A 9,726-nucleotide genomic window follows, 5' to 3' on the forward strand; every position below is an offset into this window, starting at 1 on the left:
TTTTTGTAGTTTTAGCTTATTTGACCCACAACTTCACTATAATTGAAATATAGCTATTCTGATATTACTTTTGCAGTCATTTTACATGTTCTGAACACCGAGACAGTTCTGGAATTCAAAACATTTCTGTGTGTGCATATTTGTTTGTTTGCTGACTATATGTTGTTGTAGTCTATAGAGAATAGACTTTAGGCTGCAGTGACGGATTAAATCATATAACTTATGCAGAGACAAATATTCAAACTTTTTTTTTCCTTCCGATTAGATATGTGTTTATTACAAACACTTGAACCGTGTATGTATTAGACATGGTATAAAAGGTAATTCATTCTGTTTAACATATCCCATCTCAATCTTTGTGCTTAAATTTATGCAGATTATCAAGTAAACACAGCTAAGTATAATAAGACACAGCACTGCCAAACACTACAAAGGATTTTGCGTACACGAGCAAATTAACTGGCACAAGAACAACTTTTTTTTGGGGGGGGGTAATTATGCCCAGATAACTCCCTGCCTATTTTTTTTTTTTCTACAACGAATGTGGAGTGATTCTGGAGTGATTATTCCCCTTTGGTAGCAGAGTAATTATTCCGGAATAAGATCACTTTTATTCTGGAACTGATTGTCTGCACTGGGGAGTTATTCCAGAGCAGTTAAATTATACCAGAATAGCTCTAACGGAAGTTATTACGGCATAGTTCTGCTGGTTAATTTCCCCAGCGTAGCACTGGCCAAAGGTTGAATTGCACCAGAATGTATTATACATAATTATGTGATTGATTGCTGTTGAGTGAGAGGCGTTTTAAAAGGGAATGATCCCCATTTATGACCATTTCTCATACTCTTCTTCCCCCCAAATATAAAATCCTGTATTTTATACAAGCCCTGCAGGTAGGAAAGCTTTGATAGAGAATGGAATGAGTTCCAGACCAGGACATTAAACCACTCCAGCAAATTCTACCCATATTAGAGGGAGCATCTACAATTGGCATTAGCTTGTTTACTGTCTTCTACATATGTCACCTCTATCATGTGGTCCTCCTCTCCATTCCTAGCGACAGCTGTCATAGTGCTCAGGAAATAAAAACCTCTCACATCTGCTCTTGTTAAGGTAAGGCTGCTCTAATAGGTTTGGTTGTACATCCTGCAAAAGTGTGAAAAGCCCAGGAACATCATGTGAACCTGTCTTCCTGAGACAGGCCTTTCACTTTGTGCCTCACGTAGATAGCGAGAAGCAGGGGAGGGGAAAAAGGCAAAGCTTTAAACACTTGAGAACAGGTTGTTAGAGGTGATAAAATGGAATAAACTGAGGGAATGTAGATAGGAGATCAGGTCTCAGTTTGGTGACACAAAGATAATATACTGAGAATAACCTTGTTGGGTTTTGTCAGGCTCCCACCTAAGGCTTTTCTCATCCTTTTGGTAATAAGAGCTGTATATAAGATTCAGGTCCAGGATTTGGACTTCATTTTTATTAAAAAAAAACAAAGGTTATTCCCTTCTATTAGACCTGGGGACAGAGTTTGCTTCATTTTGCTATGGTGTAAGTCAACCCAGCTCAATTAGCCCTCAGGCCATTGGAAAATCTGAGTCCTCCAAACCGTAGAACACATTTTAGGGACGTTGTGTTAAACGAATGATATTGCCAGGGGTGCAGTCCCATGATGCAGAATTCTGGTGTGGCTCTGGACTCTGCTGAAAGAAACCGTAATCCTTGTGGGCTTTGATACGGTGTAAATACAGAGCTTGCAATTTTACAGTCTTATATTAAGATTGAAATTGGTGTGGTTGCAGTGACTTCAGCTTATTAAGTGTTCCTGCTATAGCTATAACTTTTGGGTGGTCAGGCAATAATAGGTAAGAAGCCAAGCCACTGCAATCATGCTTTAATTGAGCACTAGATTAAAATAAAGCAAGCTGATTCAGGAGGATGCTGTATATGATATGTTGCTTTAAGCAAAATGTTGTCTAGGTACATCACATGGAATTGCTGAAGCTATAGCCAGGCCTAAAGAAATCACTATTTCTTTACCCTGGTTGACCATCTGGACCCTGGTACTGGTTTCCCTCCAACTCTTGGTTTATCACTGAAGGTACTTTATCATTTTGTACTTACCAAACATGGCACCAAACCTGCTGTGGTAACTTGGATTAGCATCTCCCTCCTAAAAAAAGTGTCATTGACAAGTTACCCAGCAGTTCTCACAAAACCAAAGACTTCCAGGTTATCAGGCTCTTCTTTGACCTCCAAATACAACCCCTGAACAACATAGGCCTTGGATAAAGATTTTCAGTAGCCAAGGAACATCCAGAAAAACAAAACAAGATGCTACATGTTGTGCGCTATTCTCCAGTAGACTCGATTACCACTTTATCCCTAAGCCACAAGTCTGAGGACATTTGTTTTCTGCCCTTTAATAGCTTCTTAGTTAGCAAAAGCAGATTCAAGAGGGACACTACCTTTCTCAGGACTGCTTGTGGTGGGTATTAGCACATTAAATGTCAACCAGAAGAGGAATTTTCTCATTGGAGTTGTTTGCTATTGTATTGCATCGTGCAATGTGACTGCTTATCTCGGGTTGCAGAGGTTATTTGCTGCAGAGGAGGCTGAGAATGTCATTAGTGCACTGTGCCCTGAGATAACCCGCAGCATATCATTAAGCCATCTAATGACTGCATGGCCCATTGACCTCCATCATTCATTTGCTAACAACGTTTGTTATTTACAGGCACCAGGGAAATTACTGCTGAGTTACTACTCACCCTCCTCTCGCTGCAGCCGTCGCAATATTTGGCCATATCCGAAAGGGAAAAAATCTAAAAGCCAGTAAATAGACTTTAACGGTATGATCTGGTAAGCACAGGAATTAAGTCTGAGGGTCTGTTTACTGAGATTTGCCTTCTCCCTGGCACCCCTGCATCCTAGTAGATCACTGCTGTCACTGAAATATTTCCAGCTAGCGATGTCTTGCCATCCAGCTTCATGTTCCACTAGCTGCTTTTTATTTCTTTTTTCCTTTTTTTTATCTTTTTTTTTTTTTTTTTTTTTTTTTTTTTTTTTTTTATGTTATACAACAATCTGGAATGGAAATGCATCCAGTGATGGAGGAAGCTTAATACATAAATAATTGGCATCTGTGCTGGAAATGTCACTTTATCCCGAGACTGATAAAATAGAGCAACTGGAATTTTTAAATTATTATCTTTTTTTTTTCTGCTAATGTGGAGTATTTGCTGCCACTCCCATTAATGCACTTTTGCCATTAAAACAGGTATTTTCAAAGCCACTTAAGGCTATTAGGCAGTTAAACCTCACCGGAAATGAAAGGTATTTGGCTTCGACTTCAGTTTGTTTGTGATGCTTTGGTGCAGAGAGGAGAGGGAGCGAGTGAAGATAAGGTAGCTGTTCATTTAAACTATTTTGTAGTTAAATTCTAATGGACAAAACTGGTTGTGCTTTCAGTAAACACTAAGATTTCCCGTGGTCAAAGGAAGGCTCGAGAGGCTAAATTAGTCTGCTCCTAATCCCAATCATAAATAATTGAACTTTTCTTTTGTGCAAAGGAAGAGGAGCGAGGAAGAAGAAATACATGGGGAGTAATATTCCAATCACATGCTTGCTTGAAACCTCGGGGAGAGGGCTGCAGCTTTGACTGCCTTCCGTGCCTGATGACAGCACAGAGCAACGCGCTGTGTACTGCTAGAATTAATTAGCATTGCTGGCTCCATTCAGGGATGACCAGATGTCCACAGCCAAAGCAGGACGCCTATCTCCGCCTGCCAGGATTTCAGAAGTGATAGGACAACAATGTGCAAATAGAGCCAAATTATGTTGGTACTGCAAAAACTGCTTTAGCGTTTGGGGGTTTCCTGTGCAAACGGGAGACGCGGTGTAATCAAGGGTGCTCTTACAGCTCCCCGGCCGTTTGTGGCTTGAGAAATTTTTATTCAATTACCAGACCTACTGAAGTACTCCTTTCTGAAGTGGGAGTAGTTACGTGGGGTTGTTGAAAGTCCCGCTCATTACCACTTCATCACCTCAATTTACCTCCTGTAAAGTCAGGCTAATAAATAATAATACTGTAGCGGTAACAGTGTGAAATGCACAGGAATGTACGTCTGGGCTGCAGGTCCAGCAACAGTAAATAATCAGACCAGCCACGGACATCCTGGGCATCAGCTCAAATCAGCCTGTAGAGTTCCACAGCTTAAAGACGTTATTAACAAGACATGGCATTCAGAGACCAAATAACACTTTTTACAAAGGTGAATAAAGTTGCAACCAGAAGGTCAGTGGCTGCAGACTAATAAAATACAGTTTATCATAATCTAGGATACGTCAACAGCTTAGCATGAAGAAGTGCAAAGGAATTACCACAGCTTAATGACATCTCGTGCATCAGCTCCTCTGGAATACGTTGCAGTGGAATTGCCACCTTGTCCTTCCAGAAGGTAGAACTACTGCTTTGTAAGACAGTGAATATTCTGCCAATGAGCATAGCAGTCTGCATGAAATTGCTATCTCCGTTTTGATCAGTATCAGATTTTTCAGGATTTGTAAGCTTGTCACAAAGATTTTATTTGACAGAAATCATAGCCCCTGACCAGTCATTTCAATAGCTAACTGTGCTCACTCTATAAAATACAGATCTCTTTTTAATTTGATATAATCTTGCTTCAACTTTCAGCCACTGGACTTCATTATGACTACTCCTGTTCTGTTAATAAGCCACCAAGTTTTTATATATGTTTTTCCCCAGTTATCCAGATCTCTTGCTGCTGCTAAGTGTGAAACTGTTAACTCATTCTGAATGAAACACTGTTTGCTTTCTCTGTTGTCTTTTACTTCTGTGGTAAACAAAATTTCACCAAGCATTGACGTGAAGTGATAATGAGTGGGACTTTCAACAACCTCCCCGTGTAATTTTGTTTTTGCAATCAAATAATGGGGTGGGAGAATCGAAAAGGACGTGGAAGGGAAAGATGTTATTAAGCTAAAGAATGTGTAGCACTAGCTTCCCGGGATTCAGACACATTAGGTAGGTCACCTTTCAGGTAGGGAAAGTTCTTCCAAAGCAACATGACAGAAACTTGCTTTCATAATTATTTGCAGACTGTGACAAAGCTACTTCTTGCCCTTTCCTTGGTTCAACCAAGTAAGAGAAGAAGTGTGAGACTGACCAGCCAGGAGCCCAGTGAGAGACCCAAATTCTAGATAAAAAAAATATATGAGAACAAATAATCATCTCTTAGCTGGGGTTTTATCTCTTCTGGATGCCAGCCCCTATGGATGTTGTCATTAAAGGCACAACACTGCTTTTCAGTGGTGTTGATGTTAACCATGCTGAGGACAGCACTTCTCCCTTTGGTATCTTTCGGTGCTTTGTTGCCTCCTTGGCAGGCTACAGAGGTGATAATTGTATACAGCAGGTTTGCTGAGGATTTTATTTTATAAAAACTTAGTAGCTCCTGCGTATTTCTGTCACAGCTTTTATTATGTTCCAGTGATGGTTTGACAATTTTTATTTTCAAATTGACAGTTCCGATAATGATGTACCACTCAGGAAATCTGTAAATCTTCTGGTGGATAAATCCTCCGTATATTTTTGTTTAATGTATTTGGCAGCATTATAATGGATTTAAAATTACATTTATTGTGCGTGCTACTGTGTGACAAGGGATGGATTTCAACCATTCATTTCCCAGGAAACACAGCATTATTACTTGATGCAGAAATACTGCTTTTACATATAGGCTACTTATCACAATTTAAACTTGCCCTCTGACAGTGATTCGCATAAACCTTGCGTGCTCTGCGGCCAAACTGAAAAACTCAGCAACACTCACTCTTATGAGAGTCTCTTGCTGCAAGGGAGAAATATGGATTATGATTACATTAAAGACATTTTATCCTATCCTAAGCTATGATCATATTTTGTAGTGTACCATCAAAGTGTCCCCAAGTCTACGGCAGGGCATGTGCCATCTGCGCCCCATGTGCTGCCCCTGTCTGACCATGCATCTTTATGTGCACTCTTTACATGCCTCTCTCTCCAGCAGGTAGTCGGGGGTAGAGGAGGAGTGGGGCAGGACACCTACCTCCTCTCTGTTCTTGAGCACCTTGGAAGAAGATGTTTTTCACCAAGACCAAATCATACCAAGCTCTACTTTCACATCTAAAAGCATTACAACTTTGCTTGAGTGGACTTAGCAAGCAAGACAGGTGCACAGACACTTATCATGAGGGAAGGAATTATATTGCTTTGAATGCAACAAGGGTCCAGAGACCTTAGCCTAGCAGACATTTAATTATTCTTCATAAGCTCATCATGATTGAAGCTCCACTTTTATGTGTCACTACAACAGATTTGCCTCAACCCACACTTAGCAGCTCCTGACCAAGTTCCTCCTTGGCACTCTTCTAGACTTTCCCCAAACTGCACTGTCATCAAGAAGACTTAGAGCTCTTAACCAACCTTTCTTATCAACAGAACATGCTTGACTTTGTTACCCCATGCTTGACTTTGTTACCCTAGCAAACACATTCACTTCTCACAGCTTGTTCTTGTTATCCTGAAAGATTGATGGTTTGTCAGGTAATTAGCGAGTGTGAATTAGTCAACAGACAGGTGGGTCTTCATGCTTGTCTTCCTTCTTCTCCTCCCATCTCATCCACTGTCCTTTAGTGAGGGGCTGCCTCCATATCACCACAGATTCCATTAATATGTGTGGTGGCACATGATGACGTGGTTTCTTTTCTCCCCTCTACCTGTTCTTCTTCTACTATTTCTGCCAAACCATGTCTCCACGGGGAAAATATTCCCTATGGTTTCCTGCCTTTTTATTTCCTTGTGAAAGCATGGGAATGAAAAAGCTTCATTCCAAAGTGTTCCAGACAGGACATGGGAACTGACAACGTTTCAACTGAATGAGAAGATTTTATTTTGTCTTTGATGTTTTTCCCCTGTGGCTTAGACCTGTCTTTCCTCAGTATTCCTTTATTTAGTGTGAGGATGAAAGGGCAATAAGAAGGAAAATTGATTTTTCCCTTCTTTCTCCTTTATGTCCCTGCTTAAATTTGAAGAACACTTTGTTTGTTTTGCTTTGTTTTCCAAAAAAATAAGGAGAAAGTGGCAAGAAAATCTCCTCAAATCAGAATGATTTGAGAAATCCAGGTTTTGGCCAATTTTCCCTCTAGAGAGGTAAAGTGTTGATGCAGAATCACGTGATATTTCTTATCCAGGATGAAGTTCTCAGATGCAGACATTATATTAACACAACTATAATGGAATATTTCTTTTTCTTACCAGCAGCAGGTATAGCTGCCAACTTTCCATGCAAACAAGCCATCCTAACGTCATACCTGGTTTTGCTGAACCCTTCGAGACAGCTGTCCTTACCTATTAATTTCAAAGTGGCTGCCTAGCTAAACGTGTAGTGTGATGATTAACGTAATCTACTCTGGCTATGATGCCCCATCTCTACTAAGGACAGGAAGATAGGCAGTCTGGAAGACCTCTGCCTTGCAAATGTTGAACGAGAGACCTTACTGAATGTGAACTCATGTGATGAATTTCAATGCTCCAGTGAAATCTCAACCTATCGTGCTTTGGCTTTACTGGGTGGAAGTAGGTATTTTTGTCTCAGTGTTTTTCTGTTCTCCATTTATTAGATTTTTCTTCACCCTATTTCTTCTTCTGTTGATAATTCATTAGAGGATTTTTAATGTGGAGGAGGGGAGTATACATCTGCATTCTCATTCTACTTTTTCCAGGGACTTATTATGACTCCCTCATTAAGAATCATCTAGCTCCTATGCATTTTTTTTCTCTCTCTTTTTTTTTTTTGGTCTAAAATTTGTTTGTTATTTTTTAAAAGACCTGTTTATTTTTCACTGCAGGCTTGCATGCTGCCAATCAAAATGTCCCAGACGTAAGTTAGCAGAGGATGGGATAAATTAAATAAAAACTCAAATAGAAGTATTGTGAATGGTAAAATTCGCTAATATAATTCGCTAGACTACAACTATCATTAAATCATTTATGAAGCTATGCAAACTTTTTCTTAAAATGTACCTTTGATCTTATTCATTGGGACTTTAAAGAAAGTAATTAGCATTCATTCTCCCTTGGCACTACGTCTGATACTGCCTCTTCTTGCCTCAGAATCTTCTCTTAGAAAAAAAACCCACAGTTTTATGAAAAAAATACATATAGGAAAATAAGCGTAGGTGGATAATACTAATTATGCCAAGTGCTGTGATATAACTTCTCTTCCCCATCAGCAACTGTTCACACAAGCTGATAAGTCACATTTATGAAGGTCACAACCATGTGATCCATTCCACGCAGTATGTTTGGCTTTCTGCTGTACGTTGTCCGTGCATTCATTTCACCTTGTGTTGACTCTACGGTTGAAAACACTTGTTATCTTCCAGAGCTGATGGTGCAGGTTGAAGCAGGTACTATTTTTTGCTGGCAATCACCCATCTGCAGGCATTTTAATCCATCTCCTTTCCCAAGAGAAGGTTTTGTGCTGTCTTGCCATACAGGAGAAGTCTCAAAACTGAAGAAGGTCACTAGCCAGAGATCAGTAGAAATCACATTCATCCATGGATGTAACCTGCATCTCAGATTCCCACCACTTCTTTTCAAGTATGTATCCTCATGACTCAAAACTATTTTACATTATTTTCAGAGATATCAGACTTTCCCAGAACAACAGACTAAAAAATGACTTCCAAGAAGAATTTGGAAATTTTATATTATCACTTGGTTATCCTCCTTTCTGTGTATGACTGCACAACTATACGAAAGTGCCATAGTGGTAAGCATTTGGCACTTAAAGCAAGCCTCTCTCACCTGTATGGAGGACTAAGTTTGTTTTGCTTATGAAGATCAGTCTAAAATGTTAGTTATCTAGTTCAAACTATTCTTCCTTGTTGGTTTGCTTGGTAGTCAGGGGATAAATCTTCACTTTGTACCTTAGGAGGCTGAACTGCCCCTATGATTTGCCTAACTTGGAAGTGCCTAGCTGGGACAAGATGCCAGTTTTCAGAAAGTGACACTAAAACAAGATGAATACTACCCTAAATAAACAAAAAAATACATTAAAGATCTTCAAAACTGCTATTTGATCAGTTATTTTTTAAATGGCATTACTTAATTTTTTAAAAGTAAATATCTTAGAGCAATTATTTTTCAGTGTTTTATAAAAATATGGATTTGTATGTAAAGCGCCTTTAGTCAAATTATGTATTATTCTAAAACTGGTGAGATCTTTGAAAAAGCTCTTGGCTGACTTTTTGAATTCTCTACTTAGCTGCTGTCAAAAATAGTGGTGAAAAATACCCTCCCTGTAACTTGGACAAAGAGAGTCCTACCCAATTCTACTTTCCGTTTCCAAGCGACCTGATCCAGAAGTCCACTCAGGTCATTGATTTTTTCTTCTCCAATGAAAAAGAAGCTCATTCTGTAGCTTCAAGCCATTTCCTGGTGGCAGGCACAAGTATTATTTACCCATTCCACGGGTAGAAATCCAGCTAAAAGCAACAGAGAAGTATTTTGGTCCAATTTTTCATGGTCTTCATGGAGCTGAAAAAAAAAGGAATAAAATCCACTTATTAAAATTGGCCCATTTCCATTTAATTCAAAAGGGTCACAGTTCATTTCATATGTTCCTAGAAGTTATATTTCTGCTGGAAATGACTTCAGAACTTATTTA

This window comes from Nothoprocta perdicaria, unplaced genomic scaffold (assembly GCF_003342845.1).
Source record: "Nothoprocta perdicaria isolate Ctin4 unplaced genomic scaffold, notPer1 scaffold_178, whole genome shotgun sequence".
NCBI lineage: Eukaryota > Metazoa > Chordata > Aves > Tinamiformes > Tinamidae > Nothoprocta > Nothoprocta perdicaria.